Below are 14280 nucleotides of genomic sequence, written 5' to 3'. Positions count from 1 at the left end.
GAGACGAGACAAGTGGCAACCAACAGATGCATATGGATGATGTGAAGTTTGTGCTACTAGTGGTTTTGTTGAAAGCTTAGATCAATGCTTCCAATCGAATTATTGCATTTAGAAACACTTCCAGTCAGGTCAGTTTAAACAGACATCAGCAGGCTTGTTTATTTTTGAATATTCCCTAAAAATAAGATTTTATAAGATGTTTTTTCAAGTTCTTTCGTGAAATGAACGAGTCAGAGCAGTGTTTTAAAACAACCCGGAAACTCATAAACACACACACTAAAACTGCATGTGTGTGAGGGAGGGGTCTCCGAAACGCTAAAATTATTTGGCTGACTGACCACTTGGTTGACTGGACACCGTACCACACTCCTCGGGGTTATGAACGGGATAGGTCCGGCCTGTGCACCTTCGTCGCGGTGGTGGCTCGGGGTTATGAACGGGATAGGTCCGGCCTGCGCACCTTCGTCGCGGTGGTGGTTCCAAGTGATCGCATTGTCACAGAGCTGGAGAGCTGAGCACAACCGTCACGAAGCTTCAGGGACTTGTCCTACTGATAGTGGAGCAGCAGGATGAGCTCCATCGCCTGGTCGAACGCCTCCGAGCTCTGTTCCCAGCTGGGGACTGGGATAATGTCAGAGGGTTTGCAATCCTCGGCCTTCTAGGGAACATCGACGAATAGGAGAAGCAGTCCACCTTCGAGGCAGCCAGGAACCTCATTGCAGGGCTCATCGACGTCATAAGGAAAATATATGTTCCCGACAATGAAAGGGACCCGCTCTATCTACCACACCAAGTGGATCAAAGTAATCCAACTTCGTGGGCACTAGGGGAGAGGACACAACAAACACGACTTCCTCTTTTAGATTCTAATAATATAAACAATAGTGATACATATATATATATATATATACTATTTATTTACAGCTCAGTGAATTGGTCGACAAACACCAGAGTCGGCTGTCGAACAAGTGGACACCCCAGCATATACATAATATCGAAGACCAATTCCAATCCTTGCCGCTCTGATACCAAATGGACGTCACTTTCGGACTCTTTATTTGCGAGCGCTTGTCAGGAGCAAAGAGACTGGAAGATTGATGAGAGTTCGAAGCCATCCGGCAGTTCTCCGGGCCCATATAGGCCCGATGTTTCCAACAACTGCGATTGTCGTGGCCGATTTCTCGAAAATCAAATACGAGATGGGTATCGCCCGGCGTCTCTCACTGATTTTTCTGGGGGGGGGGGCATTTTCCAGGCCAAAGACTTTATGACGAAAGTATTGAAAAGTTGGATCAAGATCGCAGATGATGGCGATGTGTTACAGGACATGATGGCGATGTGTTACAGGACATGGAAACATGATAATAACACACTTTCGGTGACGTCTTCCAGTAGTTTTAGGGCTAAAAGCACCTTCATTTCTTATTTTTGAAGATTCTAAAAAATATAATTTGAAAACATATAAAACTAAGGTATTTTTGTTCTTTTGGTAAAAATCCAAAATAAACAGGCCTCGACATCATACAACCAGAAAATATTGATACGGACTGCAATTCCTACTACTACAGTTTTCGACATACCTAATCGTCCGAAACGAATTGATGATAGTGGGAAAATGGCGATCACCTGTAATAGCGCAGCTAATGTGCCAGTTGTAGCACAACGTGAAAAAAGTTCATTTTGTCATTCATGCAAGGGAAGCAATTACAGTATTTCTTTCAGAAACCATTGAAGAGCCCCCTTACTCTGCTCCCGAAGCCGTATTTCTCAATCTTGATTCATACGATGAATCTTACCGCAATGTGAGAGATGCCACACTCATTCTTGAAAACCGCCGACTGAGATCAAAGGTATGGTATAGTTTTAAAGGAGCCTACGTGGCCATAGGACATATAGATTGATGTATAAATATATCTACTAACTAGTCTGGTGTATTTTATTCAGATAAAAGTATTCGAGTCCAGTATTGCCAAAATCAATGGCTCGGTGGCGTCATTCCTCAACCCTGACTAATTGAAATTACTGGCAAGTCGTTCTATAGGTCAAGGGCTAAACTGGAGTGATGACACTGTGACTAAAGCTCTAAAGAATAAATGTGATGTTGGTTCGCATGGGTAATAATCATGTTCATATTTAGTGAAGCTAATTTAGGAGAATTTGTTTCAGTTATGAATTTCTGCGGAAAATTTACTATCCCCTTCCATGCAAGTCTACACTCTGTCACAGAGTGACTAAACTTCCATTATCTTCTGGTATATAACATTTTGAATCAATGAATGGATGGGCCAGGTGATGAAAAACTGCACCGATGAGGAAAAGATCTGTAGTCTGATGCTCGATGAAATGCAGATTTCCCAAGTTCAATCCATCCATCAAAAGATTTGTAGGACATATTGACCCTGAACTACGACAGCAACGCGACTCGGCAGACTCAAATAGTATATAGACTGTGATAAAGTGTGAGTTTGTTGAAAATCTCAGATAATCGGATCATCTAATTCTATTTGTAGATTGGAACTGAAATGTGAAATACAGCATCCCTTCTTTTCTGAGGTCGGCCTTTTTGAAGCATAACATTACAATACCACAATTTGCTATGGAAAAGTATCACTTTGAGTCAAATAAGATAACTTCATTGAGACACAAGTCGTTGCTGTGGTATTTTTATTATTCAATTGAGCAGATATGCTCATCAGATGTGAAAGAATTTATGAAGTTCCAGGATGAAAGCAGCTGAAAATTGCTCCTAATTTATCCCGGAAGCATATTCCGCGTTCATAATACCCGAAGAAGTGTGTAAGAACTGCTGCACAGACAATGCATTTTTTATGCTGCACGGTCGTACTTTGAAAGGTTCTCAACCATGGAAAATCATCTGGTATTCGGACAATGGTAAATGCTAAAGGAAGCCTTGACCACCGCATTTTTCTGCCAGTATTTTAACAATTGGTTTGATGCTGTGAAGGCAGGGCGCCATTATTTGCCAATGCAGCCCAAAAGCCTGCTTTTCTTAAAGAGCCAAATTCGCTAGTTATCTTGTGCTTCGTTATACTATTTATCACCTTGAGCATTTTGCAGATGATGAAGTTCGTCGAATTGATGAAGTTTCCCAATGATGCATGGAAACCAATTCAGACCGGGATTAGACTCTCAACGGCAAGCATACTTTCAATGCATGACCGACTGTGTGCAAGAGGCATCCTTCATTTTGTCATGTCTTGGCGGTTGACACAAGATGCACTTGAAAATATATTCAGTCTGGTATCCAGATTAATTTTAGTTTATTTAATTAAATGTAATTATGTAATATTTCATATTGATGGTATCTTGCCTTGGTCTTCAATTTGCTGAATTCAAGGTTTTGTTAGCAACCTCATTTATCTTTTCTTCAGGTCTCATTTATCTTTTCTTCAGGTGAGTGAAGAATTGTTGCATGATTACATTTGCAACCAGGTCTTATACAGGCTTGAATGCGTTTGCATGCTTTTTCCAAGGTGTCCTGACGTCAGACACTTGAAGCAGAGCCCTCTGGTTTTAACGAGATCAACGCGATCAGGAAACTGCATTTTGCGGAACTGGGTACATTGCCTCATGAAGCAAAGTTGCAATGTTCAAAGTTCCAATGTTGGAGTTACGACTTGTGTGCTGAATGGTGCCTTAGGCTTGTCAGTTTTGAATAACCCCGTACCTTGCTTCTTGGATATTTCATGACTGGGTTTTGTAAATTTACTGATGATTTCTCCAATTTTCTGGCGAATATAGTCGTTCACATGCTGAACAGTCAATTCAGTTTTCAGGTCAAAAGTGACCTCCGCCACTAAGGTTCTCCAACCAGGCTGCCAAGAAGTAGGAAGTCTCTCGGCAATTTGTTCAACCATATAGAGCATGAAACATCACGAATTCATCCAAATTTGGTTAACTTATTGGTGCAAGCGGTTAACGGTGCATGAAATGACATCAGATAATCGTTGTAACCCACCTTTTACGAGTTTCGAGCCATTTATAACAGTGTTTATGTAGCGGTAACTTATTTGGAGCGGTTGACCAAAATTGTCTCTCAATACCGCGAGAGCTTCGTCAAAGCAGTTTTCCATATCTTCACAAGCTGTAAGAGAAGTATTGGCAATACCACGGGAACATTGCAAAAGGTGTATCAACTTCTGCTTTTGCGTCCATGGTTGACAGATTCAAAGTAGCATTGACCATTCCTTGAATGTATCAAATTCACTTGGAGACCCAGCTTTAATGGGACAATTTGATCACTGGGTTCAACCTGGTGAATGACATACGGATAGTCACATTGAATCAAGTTAGTTAGTTGGATGATGAGGCTTTACATTGAGATCAGAGTTTGCAGTTGTTTGAACTGTGCAGCTTGCCGTAGCTACCTCCAGCTACCTGATTTGAATAAGCTGGCGCAAAAGGTCGTATGCTACCCGATGCAAAGGAACTAGGCAAATTAGAATATCACGACCGCAACACCAGGACAGCCTCTCAGTTAAATACCAGACAGCTACAGCCATAGGCGGCGACTTTTATTTTTGCTTGGGGTGGCGGCTGGCGCGTGGCCAGGGGGTGTTGAACCCCCTCCTTTTGAAACGCAAAACCCCGACCTTTTGAAATGACCATTCTGGCACCACTAGTCAGTTGCAATTCAACAAGTTGTGTTATCAGTGTTACGTGGGACCGCGACCAATTAGCGAGATTCGTTTGTGCACGCATATCGCATCGCACAATGCAGCGCGACGCGATCTCCCGCTGAGGCTATTGCGAAATTAGGTCATTGATTGCGGCGCACTCGGCATTCGTCGCTGGATCGAGAACTGAATAGTAACACGGCACGACAATTCTGGAACACGAAGGACAGACAAGAATTATGATTACAAACGCGCACGGTCAATCAGTAATTATCCCTTACCGCCAACACAGTAGGTTTTTACTTAGTATTGAGTAACTCGCATCGCGACAATTGATTGCTGATTAAAACATCGATTTGGACTGCATTGCTACATTTTCCGATTTACGTCCGCAAAGCATAATTGGATGAATATTATGGGCACTGGAATAAATTTAAACTAGCAGGCACACACAATAAAACACTGTTCAACTTTGCGCTCCGAAAATATTTATCACAAGAATGGTTCACAAAATATTTTAAACGCGGCTTGCGGCCCTCATCGATGCAATTAATGTACTTTAATTTGTATAATGTGAAAGTATATTTGGTCGTTGAATCGCGATAGGAGATGGTGTTTCTCAGAGCACGCGATGGAATCTAGGTTTCTAACGATGAGGTAGAATTTGTACATCTAATAAAGATCGTTAGGCATCAGTTCGGTGTGCGAAATACATAGTATTGATCAATTTTATCGGAATGTACAATCGGCCGGCAAGGTTGCGCTGATAACGAAATTGCAGACATGCCGCAAACCTGCAATAATTACAATTTCAGGGTGCGCTAATCATACCCAAATACCCAGATTCGGCAATGGCAACGAGCCCAATTTGCTCGGGCGCGGGCACAAGTTTTAATTAAAAAGATACATAAACACAAACAATATTACACTCGGAGATCGTTCCTGTCTGGCGAAAGTGTTTTTGCGGACGTGCTAAATCAAAATACCGACGATAGTGCACATGAGATATCGAATGACCCATTTCGCATACAAATGCTTCTAGCCAATTTGCAGTACGCAGCATCGATAATACGAATTAGTGAATTGGCATTTCGAAAGAACGGGATTTCTAGTTATAAATGAGAAACTCCTTGGCTACGCATCTGGGGTTTTAATGCCGACAACGCGCTGGTTAATATCAGCCCGGGGCCTATACGGCCTACGTAGGCCCCGGTCAGCCAGTCGAATTTGATCGTAAAATGGTGCGCTTTCAATTATCCACGTGTTATTGCAGTAAGAGCGATATGGGCGCATGGCGCGACCTTATCACTGGAAATACATATCCCTAAGGTTTGAAATTATATCCGCGATATGGTTGCGCTCGACAGAGTCCGTCCAGCAATGAAGTGTATTGGAACATCGAAGGTTTCCGTTCAAACTACTCGAATAAATTCATAATTTGTGCTACCGAGAATATCGTGTTGCATCAATATTTGACAACGTAATTCAACTCTGTGCACTGCACAATGCGAGGTATTATAGTGCACAATGCGAGGTATTAATAACAACTCAAACGCTGATAAGGGACACCTAGGGAATACGAGTGTATATAGCAGACAAGAATTAGTAGCCTACAGATGATAGGGAACGAGAAAGCGCGCATCTAATCAGTAATTCCTCAATTTGCGTACAGCACAATGGGGTCCGAGTCTGACATCGCCACAATTGTTTGCTCATTATAACGACGTTTGAGCTGCATTGTTGCATTTCCCGATAAAAGTTGGCAAAGCCAAGTTAGAGTAATGAATATGACTTTCATTCGCAGGCATAGGCTACACAAACACACTGTCCTATTTCGCGCTCCAAACCTCCAATTAAAGAGAATATCACGGAACTAACTCAGGAATTATTTTGTAAACGAATATGGGCGCAAGCAAATACACATACGAGAACGTGAATTCGCTCGTCTGGTCGAGAGAGAAGATGGTGTTTCTCAGCGCAAGCGTGTCGAAATCGTCGTCGTAAGCGAGGTTGCTTCGACTGTCTGATTACTAATCAATCAGTAATCACGGATCACAATTTATTGGGGCGTTTCAAGCACTAGTTCGTCGTCGCCGACGAAGCTGCGTGTTCAATTATTCGCGCGCAGATATCGGTTAATGGTAAATAGTTGGTGTTGTGAATCGAATACACCTCTTTACATCCAAGGCTTTTATTAACTAAGACAAACAATGAATAGAAACGCAATGGTTTTATACCTAAGACTAGAGTACATAATCAACCAATTAAGTAATAATAACAAAACCGAAATGAGACGATAGCGATCACCACAATCTCCCCGACCAATAAAACAGACATTAGCGCTGAAAATAACCATTTCAAACAAAATTTATCTAATGGGAAACGAAATCCCCATATCTATCAGGAGCTCTTCTTGTCCGTGAAGAGCGTCTCGGAGTCGAACTGCTTTGAGCATTGTCAGCGGTTTCAGCAGGGATGGTAGCGTCCTCACTACAGAATTCGTCGGCCTGAGTAACCTTTTCTTCTTCGATTTCGCTGGAGGGCATATCCAAGTCCGATCGAGAAGGAAGAGATTTCTTTTCTTGTGGCAAGGATTCGGTGACATTGGTCATACGCGGATAAGGAGCAAGGTCTGTAGTGGAGACGGTCGACTCTCTGCCATCTGGATAGCGAATCAAAGAGTATTTTGGATTAGCATCGAGCAAATACACTTTATCGCATAAAGGGTCACTCTTATCGCGGACGAACTTACGCAGTAGAACAGTGCCCGACTTGAAAAGCCAATCGGGTAATGAAGAGCCATTCATTGATCGTCTTTGAAAAGAGAAAAATCGATCGTGAGGTGTACAATTTGTAGCCGTGCACAGAAGCGACCTGATACAATGTAATGCGTCTGAGAGTACCTCCTCCCATGAGGACAGTGGCATTTGGTATTGGGCAAGCAGTAGTTTAACTGTTCTCCAAACAGTTTGGTTGGTTCTCTCACATTGGGAGTTGCCAGTGGGGTGATAAGGGGTTGATTGACTTGTTGCAACACCTTTCTTCGTTAGAAAATCGTTCATTCTTTTCGACATAAATGACATCGATCTATCGCTATGTACATATTCAGGCAATCCAACGAGAGTGAACAACGTCATTAGACATTCGATTACGGTTTCCGACGTCATATTGTAGCATGGAAATGCAAAAGGGAATCGTGAATATTCGTCGACAATGATTAAAATGAATTTACGTTTACCGGGGACCGGACCTTTGAAATCGATTGATATTCTTTGCCAGGGATAAATGGCTTTGATCAATTGGTGAGAATCTCCTTTATAAAATCTAGGTTTGAGTTCTGCGCATACACGGCAGCTGGAACAGATACGTTTCACGTCTTCCGTGGAATACGGTAAATTCTTGGATTTAACAAAGTGGGCCAATCGGCTAACTCCGGGATGGCCAAGTTGTGCATGGATTTCATTCAAATTTTGACCTGAACCGGTTACGGAGCAAATACGAGACAAGGTGTCTGCAGCGACATTTTCGATTCCCGCGCGATGTGAAATGTCATAGTTGAAAGAGCTGAGTTCAAGACGCCATAGCGCAAGTTTTGTATTCTTGATTTTGCTGTGATGCTTCTTCTGAAATATGTAAGATAACGCTCTTTGATCTGTAACAAGAAGGAATTTATGATTGGCAAGCAAGTAGTTCCACTTCCGAACCGATTCAATGATTGCGAGAGCTTCTTTCTCAATAGCGGGGTAGTTCGATTCTGTCTTTGTAAGTGTGCGAGAGAAGAACGCTACAGGCCGATCACACTGATTCAAAACTGCTGCAATGGCGCAGTTTGACGCGTCACACTCAACTGTAAATGGTTGGTCTTCGTAAATGCATCCTAGACAAGAGTCCATTATCTCTTTCTTCAATTGATGAAAAGCAGCAATAGCATCAGGTCCCAAAGGAAAATTGGATGAACGAATAAGAGGCCTAATCTTAGCCGAGAAATTGTGAATCCATTTGGAATAATATGAAAACATACCGCATATACGTTTCAAACCTTTAGAGTCCGTTGGCGCGGCCATTTCCAGAAGCGGCTTCATGTGGTCAGGGTCCGGACTTATGTTGCCGTGAGATATTTTGTGCCCAAGCAATTGTATTTCTTCGATTCCAAAACTTGATTTCTCTGTATTGATGGTTAGGTGACAAGCTGTTGCGGAATCTAAAAATGCTTTCAAGCGGATATCATGCTCTTCCTTGGTCGCGCCATAGATTGTAATATCATCCAAATACGCCACTACACCCTGTAATTGATGCTTTGAAATAAACGAATCGATGTAACGTTGATAAGCCGCTACTCCATTCGTGACGCCGAACGGTAATCTGCAAAATTGGTAAAGTGAACCGCAAGCGGCGAACGCCGTGAAAGGTCTGTCATCAGGGTGTAACGGGACTTGATGGTAAGCCGATTTCAAATCAACGGCTGAATAGTACTTGCCTTTAGAGACTTCATTGATAACATCTTCTATACGTGGCAGTGGATAAGCATCCAAATTGGTGTACCTGTTGATAGATACTGAATAGTCAATGACAAGTCTTCGTTTATGCCGCGCGTCCCTGGTTACTAGTGGCCGAGCACGCCAAGGTGAATGACTCGGTTCTATGATACCGTCACTGAGGAGCTTCTGTACTTCTCCTTTAATAAATTCGTTATCTTCTTTGCTATACCTTCGAGAAGGAGCGGCAATAGGTTTGCAATCTGGAGTCAAGAATTGGAATATACGAAGCGGTTCATCGACTATGGAAGTAACAAGTGCCAAGTGAGAGTTTACGCCTACTGTAAATGGCTCGTTCTTGCCATCTTTGAATTCGAAAATAACCTTCTTGTGCAATCTCATGAAATCTAGTCCCAGGACGAAGTCTGCACATAAATCATCGATTATGCCAAATTGATGAGTGTACTCACGTGACGCCACTATGAATACGACGGTAACGTGTCCTAGCACATCGGTGGCGCATTTGTTGGAAGCCAATTTGATACTGTAAGTTGGTCCCTGTGGAAACAAACCTAGTTTGATGGCAATATCCAGTTTGATGAAACATTCAGCAGCTCCCGAATCGAGCATAGCATCGAATATCTGCTGTGCAGTTGTAAGGGGTATGGTCGAGTCCTTCAAACATTTCGGAGCAGCAGCCAGGTATTTGCTTTTTGATTTACAGAACTTTCTGAAATGTCCAAGTCTGCCACATTTATAACATTCAACCATCGATGCTGGGCATTGGTCGCGCTTAGCGACATGGGTACCTCCACAGAACGTGCATTCTTTGATTGATTTGACTTCGGACACTCTGCTAATTGCAGAAACCGTGTTGAGCTGAGGATCCGGTGCGTCTCTCGCAGGCCGGCTGGGATCGTTAGAGGTGCTTGCAACGAAACGTGCATCGATGTCATTAACTTTATAGGAAATGGAAAATTCTTGAGCTTTCTCCAGTGAAATAGCAGTGATAATCGCTTTTTGCAGTGGCAGTTCCTCGCATTCAAGCAGTCTCGTACGTATATGGGAAGATTTCAAACCTCTGATGAAAGCATCTCTTATGGATTCTTGGCGATATTGGTCGGCGGTGACACTCTTGAAATCACAATCCTTTGCGAGCGCTGATAAGCTTTGATGAAATTCCTGAACGGTCTCGCTGGTATCTTGCGCTCTACTTGAGAGAAGATGTCTTGAAAATATAACATTTTTCTTAGGTTTGTAAAGATCCTGTAATAACTTCAGAGCTTCGTCGTAGGATTGCTTTTCTTCTATCAATGCGTAGACGTCCGCCGAAATGAATCCACACAATAATGCAAGCTTATCTACTGTGGCATCGGCAAAGGATGCAGCAGCTATGTAGGATTCCAGTTGTCGTTCCCAATGACAGAATGACTTCTGAACGGCCGGAGCATTCGGCAACACCTCAAGAGTAGGTACCCTTATGAGAATAGGGCATCGGCGGTTTTCTGCTCCTCCATCGACCGACATGACTAAAGCTGCTTTGTCTTAGTTAATAAAATTGTTGTGAATCGAATACACCTCTTTACATCCAAGGCTTTTATTAACTAAGACAAACAATGAATAGAAACGCAATGGTTTTATACCTAAGACTAGAGTACATAATCAACCAATTAAGTAATAATAACAAAACCGAAATGAGACGATAGCGATCACCACAGTTGGCATTTACGCGCTATAACGGACTCGCTAATTGACAGCGCTGATGATTTGAAATCGCAGACGGTGGGCGTTTGATCATATTGTATGGGGTGGCCGCCACCCCATAAATATGTCATGGGGTGGCTGCGCCACCCCGCCACCCCGTAACTCGGCGCCTATGGCTACAGCCATGTTGGACAGCTATACCTGCTGAGTTCTTCACAGAAACATATCCCTCTAAGTCAGCGGTCTCAAACACGCATGCGGCCCGTGACGGCATTTTGGATATAGAAGTATTCGACAATATTTAATGTCAATTTTTGTTGAATTAGATAACCCAAAATTCGCTCAAACTACTCCAGAAGCCTGAAACCACTCATCAATCCTCATTATTACATCACTTTCGAAAGTTACGACGCAGTAGAAGGATAGGCCTACTTATTACGTGGCATCACTTGTTTATGATGGTTAAGCATGGCCCGTTGATGATTTCTACTGAAAATTGTGATTTGGACATGGGCGCGACCATTTGTAGAATTACTCGGACTCGATGGGTGATAAAATAAAAATGACTCTAGCTATGTCGCGTTGAAAGATAAAAAAGTCATTTCACCCTGATTGTAAATCAAAAAAGGGCTTCCTCAATCCTGACAATTGACCTAAAACTTCAATAAAAAGTGACTTCAGGGTATTACCCTCATTTTTCAGCCGGCAATTCCCCAATTTCTGCGCGTATGGGGTGTAAAATGGCCCATCTCGGCAACCGCTGGTCGTAGACTCATGATATATAGCTCATAATCTGCGGAAGCATCATGTTTCTTCTGTCTTAAGAAGAAACTTTTCTCTATACAAAAGGAGTTATAGCCCAAAAACAATATATACGCACATTTTTGTTGAAATCAGCATTTATTCTGACGAATTGGTATCTGTCATCAGTTTTTTTTTAATCTATAAGTAACACACTGACAATACCGAATATTGGGCCCATAATACAAATATATTCACAACACAGTCCTTTTAAAATCGGTTCAAAACATCATAATAAAACACTCGAATTTAACGACTTATTGAAAATGCATTTTTGCGTCAGTTTTTTTCATCCCGTTACGAGACTTATTTTTTTTTGGCAATGGAGAGGCCATCTCGTCTCTTGAAAACAGAACAGATGAGGCTGCCTTTACTGAAATTTGATCAGCTTCATTGTAATTCAAATGCATGATTTTTATAAGGTGTAGGACCTCACAGCAGTAAATGTACATTGTACACAACATAATTTTTCATAACACACAACACTCATGGGGGAACTAATTTACGGTGAGGGGAGGCAGTATAAAAATCATGTTGGTGAAATGATATTCTGCAGACAGCTTTTCCAGGAGAGGACCAGGCATCCATACCTCTTCGTAAACGGAACCTATCCTTGCGATAACTTTTTGTTTCTAATTGATGCATATTCCGAGATCAAATGACGACTCTCGGAAAATTGACAGCAATGTACCGGTAAGCTTCCACCTGACATGGTGCCAATGTCCATCACGAGGACAAGACGCCGAGAAATAGCCTCATTTTCGTCGGCTAACAGCTACTTGATATCCCTATGGATGATTTAAATTGATATGAATACTTTCACCATCCTTGTTGTACGCCACTAGACGAAATTGGGTCCATGTTTAGTCCGTTCCCATAGTAAAGCATACAGCATCAAAACAAATTTGGGTCGAGTTACCTTTGTCGCCACCGCGTGTTTAAAATGAAGTGGAACAGCCCCATTGGTTGTTGATTTTGAATTGATTGTATATTTCAGTGTTCATTGAAGCCAGGATATATATGATATTCTGTTTTTCTCCTGCAGAGCTTATTTCTTGCAGTGTCCGATGATAATTTTCGACATTGATTTAGGCTTACCATACGTCCTCTTTTTTGACTTTTTTGAAAGTGTCCTCGGAGGACGCCCTTTTGTCCTCTTTTTGAGATTTTGTCCTCTTTTTTTTAAATTTAGGTAAGATTTAGAGAAAATTGCAAGTGATATGCCGCAAATTAGCACAGTAGTGAAGTTCCGGCGGGTATTCCGGAGTGAAAAACGGTGATTTTAGCTCTGAGCGAAAAGATGACTTTTTTTTCAGTCATCCACCTGGCAACGTGGAGAAAAAAAACGGCATTTTGAGCTCGTGGAAGTGATGACCTTTTTTTTCTAGTCAACCGATCAGTCAACCGATCACAAAGTGGGAGGAAAAACTCACCGGGTTTTTGAGACTTCTACTCCGGTTTTGCATCTTGCAAATTTCTGAAAAAGTGTCCTCTTTTTCCATTTCCAAAATATGGTAAGCCTACATTGATTCCACCATAGCGAGATTTTGTTGAAGGATTTCACGTAGAAGCATAGCCTTTACAAACTAGCCTGGAAGCGGCAGACCGATTCAGTGCTTTTGTTGTTCCGTGCAGCGACACCGCGTGTAAGACTGCGACTTTCATTTTCTGCGGCCATTTGCTACTTGGACGAGTGCGTATTTTGTATATATATCTAGCCGATTGATCTTACTGAGGAAGAACTCGAAGAAATATTTAACGACGTAAGTAATAGCTATAGTAACTGATGATATACTAATTATTTCATGTTCCTAATAAAGGAGTGAAAGTCAAACGCAACCAGGGAGTACTCCCCCTTGCTGTTGTGTTGAAAAGGGCCTCTTGAAGTTAAATGACGTTTGGCTCATATGTTTCAGAATGAAGAGGACATAGTTGGAACGTCAGATAGGGAGGGATGTTCGGAGAGTCAAACTGTGGAGATATTGATATCGGATGTTAACTGTGAGGAACTATTGGACACCGGGATCTGTACTTTAGGATTGGAAATAACGATAAAAAAGGAAACAGACCTATACAAAGAACTATTGCAAGATATAAAGAAAACTGTATCATTCGAAAGTAAAAAGGAAATGATGCTATCATACTCTGCCCTCATGCAAAAGACCTATACATTTGCTGCTTAGATATACCTGAAAGTCGTGTCAAGCAATTGCTGAAGACGATTATTCCTGGAGCAATTAAAAAAGCTACGGACTGGGGAGTTTCAAAGTATAAGAGTGTATTGATAACTGATGATGACCTGAAAGTAATTAAATATATATGTGGTGCTATATTGAAGTGGGCTGTCAAAAAGTTTCCTGGTGAATGGAGAGATTGGTGTAAAAACCAAGTATCTAAGAACCCTCTACCAATGGAATTCGAACCTAAAAACAGAGGACTTATATGCCCAAATGAAAGATTTTTTTACCTAATGAAAGGAGTCGAAATTTATTTTCAAAAGCAAAAAAACTCACGGTTTATTGACATGAGAAGCATTCTCGGGAATGTCAATATTCCATTACATTATCCACATTGTGACCAGACCTTGTGAAACTCCTCATTTCTAAATTTGTGAGAACAAGAACTCATACATACTGCCTGGCTGCGACGAGAAATTATCATGA

General features: G+C 41.8%; 1 long non-coding RNA gene across 1 annotated transcript; it reads left to right on the top strand.

Moving 5' to 3' along the window:
- The first annotated feature begins 13301 nt into the window (after positions 1-13301).
- On the top strand, positions 13302-14060 carry LOC145435170 (uncharacterized). The gene is made up of 3 exons (XR_013913731.1): positions 13302-13380; positions 13534-13735; positions 13801-14060. It is a non-coding gene; the product is annotated as an uncharacterized LOC145435170 (long non-coding RNA).
- The last annotated feature ends 220 nt before the right edge of the window (positions 14061-14280 follow it).

The sequence above is a fragment of the Botryllus schlosseri genome, chromosome 3, assembly GCF_051294905.1.
Source record: "Botryllus schlosseri isolate E-star chromosome 3, Bs_hap1, whole genome shotgun sequence".
Taxonomy (NCBI): Eukaryota; Metazoa; Chordata; class Ascidiacea; order Stolidobranchia; family Styelidae; genus Botryllus; species Botryllus schlosseri.
The sequence above is the reverse complement of the archived record's forward strand: the minus strand, read 5'-3'. Positions and strand labels throughout refer to the sequence as shown.